The following is a 15,392-nucleotide window of genomic DNA, read 5'->3' on the forward strand; positions in this document are numbered from 1 at the left end:
TGTGCCTGGCTAAAGGACTTTAGAACACTCACTTGGAATGTCACCCTGTTAAAGGATTTATACAATGGCTGTTAAACCAACTTAAGTCCATAGGATTTCATTTTGCGAATACAGTTGTTAGAGAGTATAGTAGAATGTTTGATTTGAGACACTTACAATGTGATATTGTTGATTTCAGATCCCAATTCAGTTCATCTCGATCCTCTCTGATCTAATATGAGAGTACCGTAACCTTGATTCTCTATTTTGCTAACTGATTCTGCAAGGTTGTACTTCTTTCTAAGTCACCTTCAACTTGATCAATTCACCCCTTTCACCCCTTTCACTATTATATCACTTTCTCGCATGCATTCTTTCTCACTCCGTGTGTGTGTGTGTGTGTGTGTGTGTGTAAAGTATGGGGCTTCGTCTCCTTTAAAAGGATTTCATGACTTAGGGTTAGGTATGAATCTACGATGGAGATTCATCCAATTTTCCTGCTCAATTCCCTCCATTTTTCTAATTGGTTGCATGTAGATTTCATAGGGAATCCAAATAGATTCGATCTTATCTCTAAGCTTCGAGATCTATCCATATGTCAGCTCAAAAATGGTTTACATCTTAGTTTGTGAAGGCACAAACTCTTATGCTGATTCTGTGTTACTTGGCACTTGTTAAATACTGAATCCTGATGCTCAACACTAATTGGAATTCTATCTGGCTCGTCACTTAGAAATTGCTCGACATTGTCTTATTATACTCGGCATCAACTTAGAAAATTTCTTAAGTGTGTTGACACTTAGTTGTCGAAACCAATCTGAGATCAACAATCTCCCCCTTTGACATGAGTGTCAAAAACACTTAACTATACATGATGAAACTAATCTCCTTGAGTATAGTATACATTCTGTTCGGCATATATACAAAACTTTAAAACTGTTCAAAATTTTGTGAAGGACTATATACCTCAAAATTTTGTATCTCCCTTGAGTTGATGTACCATTTTCTTTATCCAAAAATTCTCTTTGAGTTTAGTGATTTGCCTCTGTTGATACTCCTTGTCTTATCTGATGTGTTCTGTTATGCTTTGTTTCCTGCTCTTTTGCTTTGTACTCCCCCTTTGTTTGCTTTTCTTAGTTTGTCTTGGCTCCCCCTTTCACATGTCTCCCCTTGCAGATTAAGTATCCTTTTAGCCTTTTAATTTATCTCCCCCTTTTTGACACTTATGTCAAAGGGTCTATACTCTAACTAAATATTTTTCCAAGAAGGTTTTGTTCACTTCCATTACCATTCTCAGAGCAGCATCCCAGTTTTGTATTGCAACTTATAGGGATTTGATTTGGATGGTTGTCTCTGCTGTAAGGTGAACTAAACCATCTAGTGTAGAAAGATTGGGATATTTCTTCAATACATTTTCTGCATAGGCTAGTTCTTTTTGTAGAATCTCCATATGAGGGGTTAGGGAGACTTGCATTTGAACTAATTTGGCTCTAGTGTTAGCCTCTCCTGCTATTAATATAGCTAGTTCCTTTTGTGTGTGAAGCGTTGTGTTAAAGTGCTTCTCACTTTGAGTTGGATCTTTGGGTAGTTGCATGCTTGATAATTTCAGATTTCTTTCTAAGGTCATAATTTTGTGGCTGGTATCTTGTGTGAAGATTGAAGGATCACACAATTTTGAGTACAGTGAGAATATGTTCTCAAGTATTGTCTTCAACTTTTCAATTTTCTTAGCTAGCTCTATCTATGAAAGTGCTATCTCACTAGATATTCTTTCATTCACCTTTGCTTGAAATTTATTCTTAGACCATTCCATGAGTTTTACATTGGTCTCCTGGTCTTCACTTTGTACTTGGTCCACTATTTTTGAAAGTTGCTCCATAATGGGATTTGTTTCATCAGGTGCCTGCAAGATAAATGCATCTAGAAAGATGTCTTTTATCTCAATTAGTGCTTGCCTTTATTTATTCTCATTTCATAATATCTCCTACTTCTTTTTCCTTTCTAGTGCCTCTTGCACTTCATTGATCTGGTCAATGTTCATGGTTGCAAAGTCATACTTAGGAATGACTATTTCCTTATCTAATGTAGGGTCTCCATAGTGAAGTACCCTTGCAACCTTTGTGGAGCTCGAGCCTGGTGCTGAAATTTGAAGTGGTATTGCTTTAGTGCTCGGCTTTTGAGGCATTCTTGTAGGAGTCCTAGTGGTTGGCAGATTAACCAAAGTTTGAATTGCTTCTTGCTCCTTTTCTTTTGGGGTCTCCTTCTCCTCCTCTGATCTTTCTTGGTCAATCACTATTATTTGTGGTGGTGCACCTTGTACTTGTGCAGTAGGAACATAAGTATCCACCTGTCCTGTTTGGTCCTTTTCTAGCTACTCGATAGTTGTAGTGACTATAACTATGGAGTCAACCTTAGCTGATGTATCTTGTGCAGCTCGCTCTTTAGGTTGTCCACTTGTAGCTGTAGAGATGACAGAAGATGTTTCTTGTGTTGCAATCTTATCCCTAGTCAGGTCAGCTACTGCTTTCTGCAACTCATCTACACTGACCAATACTGGATTACTGCATAATTGAGCTTGAAGTGTTTTGATTGGTCAAGGATCCTTTTAAGATCTTCTGCAGTCAATGGATTGATGTTCTGACTAGAATTGTTAGGAACATTCTTTACTTCTATTGTGTCTGCAGGTGTAGAGGTGTCATTTGGAGGACTTGGAGAGGTGGCAATTGTGTGTCTTGCACACTTTATTCTGTTGTTGCTCTTCAGTAGTTGCCATATCATCTTTTTGAGTTTCCTTCTCCAGTGTGTTATCTTCTTTTTCTTTCTCAGTTTCTTCTTCTTTGTCATTCTTCTCATCATTCTTTCCTTCAAAAGGATCTTCCTCTCATTATTTAACTATTGTTAAACCATATATCAACTTCCATATCCTAGTAGATTTATTAGCAACATCTTCAATGTTGCTTTGGAGAATGCTAAAGGCTCTGTATTCGAGTGCAAATTTGCTCCTATGCTTCTTGCTAGCCTTATTTATTTGTCCTTTAGTGAGCTCAGGAATTACTTGAGTCAATGTAGACTCTCTTATTTCTTTTTCCATATTAAGACAGTAATGCCATTTATTTTCAATAATAGAATACAAATCCTTAGGCATTGAATTGTCAAGTTCAAGTGGAGTGGTCTTGAACTTGGCCATCATGGTATAGACTGAGTGGTCAACCATGATTTGTTCTTCCCTACTTAACTTACTGAATTCAACATTCTTCAAGCTATTTAAGTTAGCATTATCTTTAACATTGTCACAAATATTTTCTAAATCAGATTTTAATGCATGACTTACCACTCTAAATTGGCTTGTGTCTTCTGACTTTGTTCTCTATTCATTTAAGTCAGGTTGAGCAACATATTTTCTTCTTAGTCTTTTCTTTTTTGGACCTTGTTGCTCAATTTCCTTTTTCTTTTCTTGCTCCTTAGCCTCTTTAGATGCAGCTCTTGTGGTTGCTCTTGTAGTAGGCTTAGCTGGGCTTGGCTTGGAAGTCTTTTTGCTCTTGGGCTGAGCTACAGGCTATTTCTGAGCTTTTCTTTTCTTAGACTCTTGCTTAGTAGGTGCTTCCTTGGTTTGCTCTTCCTCCTCGACACCTTCTTCCTCTTCAGCATTTTCTCCCATGCCTTGTATCAAGGCAAGTGCCCCTTGGCTCTGTTCTTCTTCTTCATCTTCATCATCTTCTTTATCTCCTTCTACAGTCCCTTCACCAAATTTGGCCTTGAGCTTCTTGAACATTTTGTCATTTTTCTTTAGAGTTGAAGCAATTTTCAACTCCATCTCTACTTTATATTTCACAACATCATAAGTGCCAAAAGGTGTTGCTTCTTTTTCAATTTCTTCTGCAAGCATTGCTATGATTGCTACTGATGCCTCATCAATATTTAAGCTTATATCCTAATGGCCTTAGCTATCTCACTTTAGGTATTGCTGCTTGAATATGAGTGAAGTCAATGTCAACTAAGAAACATATATTATTGATGTGCTAATCAACAAGAGAGATTAGAATCCTTAGTCTTTGTTTCATGGACTTTTTAAAGTCCTCAAAACAGCTTGTCATTAGGGTTTCAAAATTAGCTCCCATCTGCTCTATGTACTCATTCACTTGTATTGTTATAGACCTATTGGTCTTCCAACTTATCTTACCAAAAAAGGGGAATTCATTCTAAACATAGAAAAATATGCATATCAAAATTGATCCAAACTTACACTGAGCACTTTTTGATCTTCTTATTGTTCCCATGTTCTCCATAATTTGCTGCAGTTGTAGTTCTGCTAGATCATATGTATGATCCTTCTTAACAAGTTTGTATCCCACATCAACTGTAATGCATGGTACACTATTTAGTCGACTTGACTGGTAAAATTTGTGAGATATGAGCTTAACTGTAAATTCTAGAAGTGGATCTTTGATTGTGTCAATGGTCATGCCCCTTTTGTTCCACTTTGCCCCAGTGTTCTTCTCAATGACTTCTTTTGAGTCACTTCTCAGGGTCTTTGGATGTTCTAGGATTGGGTATCTTGTCACCCTATGTATGATTCTCTTTGACAACTTGATGGGTCCACCCTCTAACCATCGGCATCCATCGTGAATCATGCTCAAAACTATTCTTATCCATTTCGTCTTGAAAATTGCAGGGAAATCTAGGGCACGAGTTAAGCCCTTTCTTTTAACAATCTAAAATTCATCCTTGAAAACTCCATTTTCATATGCTTGCTGAATCTCCATGTCACCAATTGCTTCAATCTTATAGTTATAGCATTTTCTAACATTTTCCTAACATCCTGGACCATTACGACTTTGGGTGGAATAATGGATAGTGCATTAGCAGGGTCATTCTTGTATGCAACTTTAGGTATTGGCTTAAAATCTAGTTGTTTAACTTTATTGCTCACTAGTTGAACCTTAAATGGTTCCTTGTCCTTGGGATTCCTAGAGCGAGAGACAATTTCTGCAAACGAGGGTTTAAATTTTGAACCTACGTATCTCAACACTTGAGAAATACCTTAGATCAATGAGTCGATTTTGAATCTTTGCTAGAATCTTTGCAAAAACTTCAACCTTTGGTTGCCAATCACTTCTGTGCTCTTCTTGCTCTTGCTCTATGTTCGCAATGATTAAAAATGATAAAAAAATTGACCTTATACCCTTCAATACATAACATTTAATGCTTAGTGCATATACAGTTGTACACTCGACTCCTTATGCAATTTCTGTTTCACTCGGCTTCCATTAGTCTTGTCATCACTTGACATCCACTGGAGTTTCCCTTATTCGACTTTTAATAAGAATTTCCTTTTACTCGACAACCACTACACACTCGGCTCCAACTGACTTTGGCAGACAACTCGACATATCCTAGGATTTTACTTAGCATCTGAAGACTACTTTTCTTACTCGGTAACAATGTGAAAAACTTTGAAGTTCTAACCTTGTATTTTTATTCATGCTGATCTATCCTTTTAATTACTAACTTATTCTAGGAACTGATGTATGATAAAGCATTTAAATATCAGTCCCACATACCTTCTCTTGCTTAGTGTGATGAAGTATGACCACTTGACCCTTTAGGTGAAGTGATCCCTTCATTTGATGTGTTGCATCCATCTTTCTTCTTCCATGTCATTCATTTCTTCTCTAATGTGCTCAACATCTACCTTGCCTTTTCCCTTATTTGACTCTGAGTTAGGGGCCTTTGTCCTTATTGAGCAGTGTTTGCTGATGTGACTAGTCTTCAAACAACTAAAGCATGTAGTTTGACTTAACCATCTGTTGTAGCTTCCATTGAAATGTGTTCTTATGCAATTCTCAGGAATGTGTCTATACTCTTGACATTAGTGACAACTATATCTTGTATTGTAGTCCCAATTATAGGAATTTTCATGGCTTCTTCCCTTGTTTGATGACCATGTGAACTGGATTTGCATTCAAAGGATTTGTGTCCAAACTTTTGACAATTATAGCAAGGTCCTTCAAAGCATGCATGGTTTTGGTTTTGCATTCATGTGCCTGATGACCTTGTTTGTTATATTTGTAACAATGTGTCATGTTCTTTGGCTTGGCATTCTGACTAGCATTCTTGCTCCTACAAACATTAGCTATATGTTCTTTTTTTCCACAATGATGACAAGTAGGTTTAGAGTTCTTACTTTTATTTTTTCTTTCCTCAGTAGCTTTGGATGATTCTCTTTCTTCAGTACTTGTATAGCCCAATCTTGATGTGTCTTTGTTAGATTTAGGGGATTTTAGTAATTGCTCAAAGTACTTGATGGCTTCATTTGGCTTGTTGAAGCTTTCAGTAAGCTCTTTCTCTCTTTTTAGGTTATTCTACAGTTGCTCATTCTGTAACTTCAATGTAGTTATTTCAATTTCCTTAAAATTCAACTCATGATGAGCATTCAATATTTGGCTTAGGGTATCCAATAGCATGTTTGAGATCTTGGACAACTTTGCTGATTTTTTTTCCAATTTGTTTGACAAAATTCTCTTATCTTCTTCAATTATGTTCTTGTCTTCTATAGCTTCTTTTGTTCAGTCACCTCACATAGCAGTATAGCTTGTGATTCTTGTTCCAACTTGAGATTTCTGATATCCTTAGCTTGTGCTTTATTCTTGTCCATGAGATCTGCAATTGCTTTATCAAATTCATTGGAGTTACCATCTGCAAATAACCTTGAGGTGTCAATCTCTTTGTATTGGGTGTCATTCTCAGCTATGGCAATCTCTTTCATTCTCTTTAGCAAACTCCTCAAGGAATCTTTGGCTTCATTCAATTGTTGTAGTAAGAGATGTATCTCAATCTCCTAATTCTCAATGATTTTTCCCAACTTGTATACTTCCATCTCAAGATCTTTTCTCCAAGCTATAAGACTTCTCTTGATGAGAACTGATCTGTGATACCAATTGTTCGGATTTACAAGTGGGAAATATACTTCTGAGGAGGGGGGGTGAATCAGAAGTACTAAACTTTAACCAATAAAACTTTTAACTTTAAAACATTGCATGCATAAACATATGGAACTAACATGTAAAGCAAATGCATCCACATAAACACTTGACACTATATATGATTATCCAGAAACCCTCCAATGAGAAGGTAAAATTGGGGTGGGGATGACACTCACAATTCTTCATTACTGCAACAATGAAATTCATCTGTTAAGGTTATATGTTTTGACCATTCTCATGATCTGCTTTGTTAAAGGCTTACAAAGGATTGTTAGATCCTACCCTGTTAAAAGATTTTAACACCATGTTAGAAGTGTGCTTGGCTAAAGGATTTGAAAACACTCACTTGGAATGTCACCCTATTAAAGGATTTATACAATGGCTGTTAAACCAACCTAAGTCCATAGGATTTCATTCTGCTAATACAATTGTTAGAGAGTATAGTAGAGTGTTTGTTTTGATACACTTACAATATGATATTGTTGATTTCAAATCTCAATTTAGTTCATCTCGATCCTCTCTGATCTAATATGAGAATATTGTAACCTTGATTCTCTATTCTGCTAATTGATTCTGCAATGTTGTCCTTCTTTCTAAGTCACCTTCAACCTGATCAATTCACCCTTGTCACTACTATATCACTTTCTCGCATGCATTGTGTGTGTGTGTGTGTGTGTGTGTGTGTGTGTGTAAAGTATGAGCTTCGTCTCCTTTAAAAGGATTTCATGCTTAGGATTAGGTATGAATACATGATGGAGATTTATCCAATTTTTTTGCTCAATTCCTTCCATTTTTCTAATTGGTTGCATGTAGATTGCATAGGAAATCCAAATAGATTCGATCTTATCTCTAAGCTTCGAGATCTATCCATATCTTGGCTCAAAAATAGTTTACATCTTAGTTTGTGAAGGCACAAACTCTTATGTTGATTCTGTGTCACTCAGCACTTGTTAAATACTGATACTTGACACTAACTGGAATTCTATTTGGCTCGGCACTTGAACTTTGCTCAGCATCTATTGTTCACTTAGCACTTGGAACTTGCTCGACATTGTCTGTTTGCTCGGCATCTAAATGACTTGGCACGTATTGAATTTTTGACTCGGCACATATTGCAACTCAACATGTATATTATACTCAGCATCAACTTAGAAAATTTCTTAAGTGTGTTGACACTCAATTGTCAAAACCAATCTGAGATCAACAGATCATGCTCTCCTTTACCTTTCAGTTTATGTTTCTTCCCACCCTCTACCACCCAACATCACCCTACCTAGATTCACCCCCATACCCATTTCTATTTTGAGGATAGTGATCAAGACCTCTTCATTTTTAATTTGAGAAGGTTCCTCTGCCCTGCTAGCTTTACGGATCACAGTCAGGTGTCCACCATGTTTCACTCACTAGCTACCGCGATTTGGGAGTCAACTCTCCTCTCTATCTCCCACCACTTCATTCCTAACACTCCTAGATCTGTTTGAAGAAATACTTGTCCCATTAACCAATGGTTTGATGATGCCTGTAAAACTTTCCACTGCTCCTTGTGCTTGGCTTTTGATACTCATTCCCCTTCTTTCACCAATTTACGACTCTCTTACAAACGCTTTCTTTGCTATAAGAAACGATTATTTATTGCTTCATAAGGTAGATCCCTCCAAGACACACTTATTTAGTATCCCAAGTTGTTTTGGCACATCATGTTCCCCTGACGTAGTCAACCCTAGTCCACCCCCAACCTTTACCTCCTTGCCTCCCATATCTTTACATTGTATGACATCTTGGGTCAACTCATTCCCCTTCCCAACCCACTCCCCCATTGTCACTTATTCTCCACCTCTAACATTTATGAGGCCATCAAACTTATGAGATGCAACAGGGTGGCTGATGAGGAGGGTTTTTAGGTTGAGTTCTTCAAGCTCTGTACCATGATTCTAGGCCCTTATCTCTCTACACTTTTTAATAGAGTGGTTTGTTTTGGTTTTTCAGACTCATGGTTGAGGCACGTTATTCACTTGATCCATAAGTCTGGGTTGGCCTCTGATCTTAGAAACTATAGGACCATCATGATTGGGCATACATTTGCCAAACTTTATGCTACAACTTTGAATACTATCTTATCCAGTGAGCTTGACAAGAGGAATTGCAGGGCTAAGGATCAAGTAGGATTCAGGGTAGACTACTAGACCATGGATCATATCTTTACACTACTAGCTATTATCGAGGAGGCTCGACACCACTTGAAGAAAGTCTACTGCTATTTTGTGGATTTTTGTAAGGCTTTTGATTTCATCCCTAAAGCGGCCCTTTTTCAGAGACTGAGAGATATTGTTATCTCTGAGATCTTACTGATGACTATCATGAGGTTATATGAGACAATAACTGGTAGACTCAGGACCACTGAGGGCCTCTCTAACCCTCTCTAGAGCACCATTAGGGTGAAGCAGGGTTGCCCCCTCTTGCCCATCTTGTTCGGGATCTACATTGATGAGCTTGAGACTTTTCTCAGTGACTTGTTGCTTTCAGGTGATGGTTGTCATCTACACCAGGTATTGATCTCCATCCTTCTCTTTGCTGATGATGTGGTTCTTCTTGCCTCCTCTTAAGGGTCTTTAGAGGCTTTTGGATAGACTTGCATCTTTTTGCGACATGAGACAGCCGGTCGTTAACCTTGAGAAGACTCGTGCTATGGTCTTCAACGATCTGAAGACCTCACATCTCCATTTTCACTTCCAGGGTTGGGAATTTGAGATTACATCATCTTACACATACTTTGGGGTTAAGTTTTCTAGATCTCATTTTAGCTTGAGACTAGCCATTCAACCTTAGATCAGTAAAGGGTTGGGTTCCCTTGCCATGCTCGAGAGATAGTGCTTCATATACCACTTTCAGGACACATCATCTAAAGTATCCCTCCTGGATTTCTTAGTAAGACCCACATTGCTCTATGGTTCAGTGGTTTGGGGTCCTTCCCTTGTAGACTCAGATTGGGCCATGATTGAGCATACCCAAACTCTGTTCGTCCTTCAGATTATTGGATGTCATAGATCTACCCCCCACAGTATTATTTTGGCTAAGTTTGAAGCTCACACATTTAGGCTTGTAGCCATTTTTGACCTAATCTGGTTTCTCCACCATCTTCATGGCTTTGTAGACTCGGTTGAGGGCCAACATAGATACCCTTACGTAGCCTATTTCTCCTTAGTTGCTATTGTAGACTTTGATCTAGTTTCTAGAGCCCATTGTTGGTATGCTCAGGCTAATATCCTGCTAAGTTCAGTTGGGATCAATATTGACCATCTCCCTCCCTACCAGTTCTCATTGGACGCTTCTACTCATCTACTTCCTTCACGGCAGGAGTTGAATGGGCATGTTAGACTTGATATTGATAGGTAGTATATCATACGGACTTAGGTGGATCCTCTAGGGGGATTATGTCTGAGGATGACTTTCTATGTTGAGCACTTCTTAGATATTCGGGATGGGATTATTGTACACCCTGAGTACTTACATAGATATTGAACACATGCCCTACATATCTCCCTTGGTTCCTTCAGGGTGGGCTCGCACAGACTCTAGATCCAGGTCGATCACCATATTGCTAGAGAGGATCGAGTGTGTAGACTTTGTACCTTAGCAGAGATAGTCTGAGATCAATTTCCTTTTTAGATGCCCCATATACTACGAGATTAGAGGGGGATTTTATTGTCTATTTAGAGATTGCAAATCCCTCTCAGATTTTTTAAGGTACATAGATCAACGTTGCATTGCAATCTATCTCTATGAGTCTTTATAGCTTCATGACCATACTTTACAGCTATTATTTCCCAAGAGTCATACCTAGGCACAACTTATTATGACCACCTTCTTGCGCATAGCTCTAGTTTGGGTTGTGAAGTGACCGTACAGTTTCCCTAACACGGGCCATTCTAGATCTGTGAGACCCCGCAAGGGATCTCCTCACCAGCGACACTCCTATCATGGCACTCAACTTCATCACAGGGCCTCTAGTAGCTGCATAGATTAGTTGTTGGACTTTTTCCCTATGAGGACAGATACCTATTCTTTTCTGTGATGTCTCCTACTTTCTTCTTCTTTAGTTGTACTTGTTCTTTTTTGGACACTGTTCGGTGCTCCATTTCTCTGCTTTCTTCTTTGTGTAAGTTTCTAGTCCCATAGACCCATGTTGTGGTCTTTTGTTGGACATTAATAAAATTATCTTATTTTATCTAGTGTTGCTTAGGGTGGTTGTGAAACTGATGGTAGTTTTGTGGGAAATTGTTATTCTTGTGGCTAGCCCAGCCATAGAGCCTCGGGATCTCCGAGAAAACCAGTTACAAGATCTGGTAGAGGTGCAGTTAGGTCGGAGCCTATTGTGGGAGATGCAGGAAGGAGTCATCAAGTCTTTGCAGTGGTTGATAACTATCAAGTCAAGTATCAAGGTACGATAGTCGAGGCTATAGGTACATTGCTTGATATTTCATCTTCAGTATTATTTGACTCAGGTGCTTTGGATTCTTTTATTTCACCATCTCTTGTTCATCAATGTGGGCTAGTGGCAACACATCAGCTCAATAGGTGGCAGGTTGAGTTAGTTACAAGATCCAAAGTGGCTGTAGACTCCTTATTCAGGGGTTGTGTTTTGAATTTGGGTACCTTCACCACCATAGTGGATCTTCATATCCTACCTCTAGGATCGTATGACATTGTGTTGGGCATGGATTGGTTAGTAGCCCATCATGCAAATATTGATTGCCATCGTAAGTCAATTAAGTGTGTTGATGACATAGGTGGACAGGTGGAACTTTTGGGGGTTCAAAGATCAGTTTCACTTCGTATGATCTTAGCTAATTAGCTGAAATAGAATGTGTAGAAGGGTTGTTAGTTGTTAGTTGTTTTTTTCAGTGATCTTCAGGAAGCTAAGAGCCGTATGGTGACACTTGATGATCACCCACTCCTTCGTGAGTATGCAGGTGTGTTTCCCGATGAGATACCTAATATCTTACCACAATGTGATATTGATTTTCGGATTGATCTCCTTACTGCATGACTACTTAGGAGTTGAGTGAACTTAGATTATTGTTGAAGGAATTGTTGGCCAAGGGCCATATTCATCCTAGTGTATCCCCATGGGGTGCACCAGTTATCTTTGTAAAGAAGAAGGATGGATCATTGTTTTTATGCATTGACTACTGACAGTTGAATAAGGTGATAGTGAAGAATTGGTATAATTTGCCAAGGATTGATGACTTGTTCGATTAGATGAAGGGAGTATGAGGGTTCTCAAAGATTGATCTTAAGTTGGAATACCATCAATTTCATATTCAGGAGGTTGACATTCATCAGACAACTTTTTGTACATAGTATGAACATTGTGAGTTCACGGTTGTACTCTTTGGGTTAACCAATGCACCATCAATGTTTATGAGTTTGATGAATGGAGTCTTACCTCAATCAGTGTCATTATATTCTTAGATGACATATTGATCTATTTAAAGACTATTGAGGAACATGAGGTCCATTTACACCAGGTATTGCAGTGCTTGAGAGACCATCAATTGTATGGCAACCTGGGTGAATGTGGATTCTTCCATTCAGAGGTAAAGTATTTGGGGTATATCATCATAGGTGATGGTATTGCAATGGATCCAAAGAAAATATGAGCTATCATGAATTGGCCGGTAGTCACTAATGTCTCGGAGGTTCGTAGTTTCATAGGCTTGGTAGGCTATTACTGTTGTTTTGTGAGGATGTAGCTCATCCCATCACTTCTCTTTAGCGGAAAGGGAAAAAGTTTTTTTGGTTAGATTAGTGTGAGACAACTTTTAATGCTCTTAAGGAGTGTTTGACTAGTGCACCAGTCCTTGCAATGCCTAATCCTATAGGTGATTTCATGGTTTGCACAAATGTTTCGTTGGAAGGTGTGGGTGTGGTGTTGATGTAGGATGGTCGAGTGATTGCATATGAGTGTAGAAAACTCAAGGACCATGAGCTTAACTAGGCCACTCATGATTTGGAACTTGCGGCCATGGTGCATGCTCTTGTTCATTGGAGACATTTCCTTTTGGGACATAGGTTTGAGTTGCATAGCGATCATAGGAGCTTGCAATATATCTTTACTCAGCCAAACCTGAATGCATGACTGCATCGTTGGACAGAGTTCCTATGTGAATGTGATTTTGATGTTCACTACATCAAAGGAAAAGAGAATGTGATCGCGGATGCCTTGAGTAGAAGGTGACATGAGATATTAGTGATGCCATTGGGAGTGGATTTGTGAGACCGTATCTTAGAGACTTTTCCTAGTGACGCTTGGTATCAGGAGGTAAGGGCAAAGATCGAGTTTGGACGTACCCTTGGGGGGAGGTTTTCAGGTTATTTTCTTGAGTCCAATGGACTACTACGACATTTGAGGCATATCTATGTACCAGTGTCAGGTGATATTCGTACCTTAGTTTTGTCGAAAGCACATTGTGCATTGTATTCCGCACATCTTGGCGTCAAGAAGATGCATGTCGATCTTAAACAATTCTACTTTTGGGCAGGGATGAGGTGTGATGTTGCTGATTTTGTTGCTCGATGTCTTGAGTTCTAGAGAGTGAAGGTAGAGCATCAGCATCCAGTGGGTCTTTTGCTTCTACATGCCATTCTAGAGTGGAAATGGGATACAATATCTATTGATTTTATCACGGAGTTGTCTATGTTATCACAATGACATGATTGTATCATGGTGACAGTGGACAAGTTGTCCAAGGTAGCACATTTTCACGTATGAGAACATTCTACACTTCTTCTATAGCACATGTTTTCTTGGAAGATATTGTACGTTTGCATGAGACCCCTCATCAGATTATTTTAGATATAGATCCAGTGTTTACTTCAACACTACAGATGTCTCCTCAGCATGCTTTGGGCTCACAACTCAATTTTAGTTCGGCTTATCACTTAGAGATTGATGGACAGACTGAGAGAGTGAACCAGGTTCTGGAGGATATGCTTTACATGTATGTGATGGACATATAGGTGAAGTGAGAGGATTATTTATACCTTATTAAGTTCTCATACAATAATGGGTATCATAGTTCTCTTGGCATGTCACTTTTTTAGGCCTTGTACGTTAGACCATGCCGTACCCCTTTGAGTTGGGATCGATTGGAGGACCGAGTACTTCTAGGTCTGGAGATGCTTTAGAATATGGAGCAACAAGTTGTTCATATTAGAGAGCATTTGGTTACTGCTCAAGATAGACAAAAGAAGTATGCAGATGCCCATTGGTTGGATTGTCACTTTTATGTTGGTTATAGGGTGTTTTTGAGAGTGCGTCCGAGGAAGAGACCCATCCGCTATGGGAAAGGCTCTAAGTTGGTGCCACATTTTGTCGGACTATTTGAGATCCTTGAGAGGATTGGTCCTGTTTATTATCGACTAGCATTGTCACCTAGCCTATCACGTATCCATGATGTTTTTCATGTTTCTATTTTGAGATAGTATATTTTCGATGTGACCCATGTTCTTGATTGTAATGCTTTACAGGTGGCAGAAGGGCAACTTTCTTAGGAGTCCATTCATATCCTTCAGCATCGGAGGTTGACCTTGAGAGGTCCGAACATAGAGCAGGTAAGGGTCTAGTGGGACCCAAGCGACGAGTCCTCTACTACTTGGGAAGATGCTACACATTTGAGAGGATTGTACCCCTATCTTTTTGTCGGCTTCCAGGAGTAAGCCTATGCTAGTGGGGGAGGATGTAATACCACTTGTGTTTGCAGTTTGTACCTTGTCTTATTTTGATTCGAGAGATATTTGTACTCATGTTATGTTTTACATTTGAGATGACCTGAGGGTCAGATATCATACTTTGATTTCAGTATCATACATGTTATACTACTATACTGTATAGTTGATCATATTTGCATGTTGATGCCATTTTAAGATGACAGTTTATTTTATGATGATATCTGGTTATCTAATATTTGGTCATATCTTTGATTATGTTATGTGGTGGATTTGATACTATAGTTAATTACTTCATTATGCTTTATGTGAACATGAGTGATGTAAATGGATTATTTCAGTATAATTGAATAAATGGTTAAATTAGGTATTTAATGCATTTATTGCTTCGGCTATGTTATTATATGCAATTGCACTTGATCATGTGTTTTAGTGTGCAAGACTTATATCTTTGGCAGTGGCACATGGAGTTAGTGATTCAATTGTTTATATTTCCTAATGTTGTCCCTGTATAGTTAAGATATCTTTATTTAATTGTTTAAATTAAACCCCCTAGTCATTGGATTAATTCTAGAATCATTTGCATTATGTGACTAGACTCGTGAGTGTGTCTGTGCATTTCAAGTTTCACATTGTTGCGAAGGTTATTAAGAAAAAATTTATGATTTTGGGTTTTCGAAATTTTAATTTAATTGAATTTAA

The 15,392-nt window shown here is 38.5% G+C and overlaps 1 long non-coding RNA gene across 1 annotated transcript in view; it reads left to right on the forward strand.

The window, feature by feature from the left end:
• Nucleotides 1-14,926, forward strand: part of LOC149572003 (uncharacterized) — a 28,991-nt gene extending 14,065 nt beyond the window's left edge. Inside the window, exon 2 of the long non-coding RNA XR_016359890.1 lies at nt 14,493-14,926. This is a non-coding gene — a long non-coding RNA (uncharacterized LOC149572003). The remainder of the gene's footprint in view (nt 1-14,492) is intronic.
• Nucleotides 14,927-15,392: the final 466 nt, after the last annotated feature.

Source organism: Cupressus sempervirens, chromosome 2 (assembly GCF_028749045.1).
Source record: "Cupressus sempervirens isolate cs-2001-9-10 chromosome 2, ASM2874904v1, whole genome shotgun sequence".
NCBI lineage: Eukaryota > Viridiplantae > Streptophyta > Pinopsida > Cupressales > Cupressaceae > Cupressus > Cupressus sempervirens.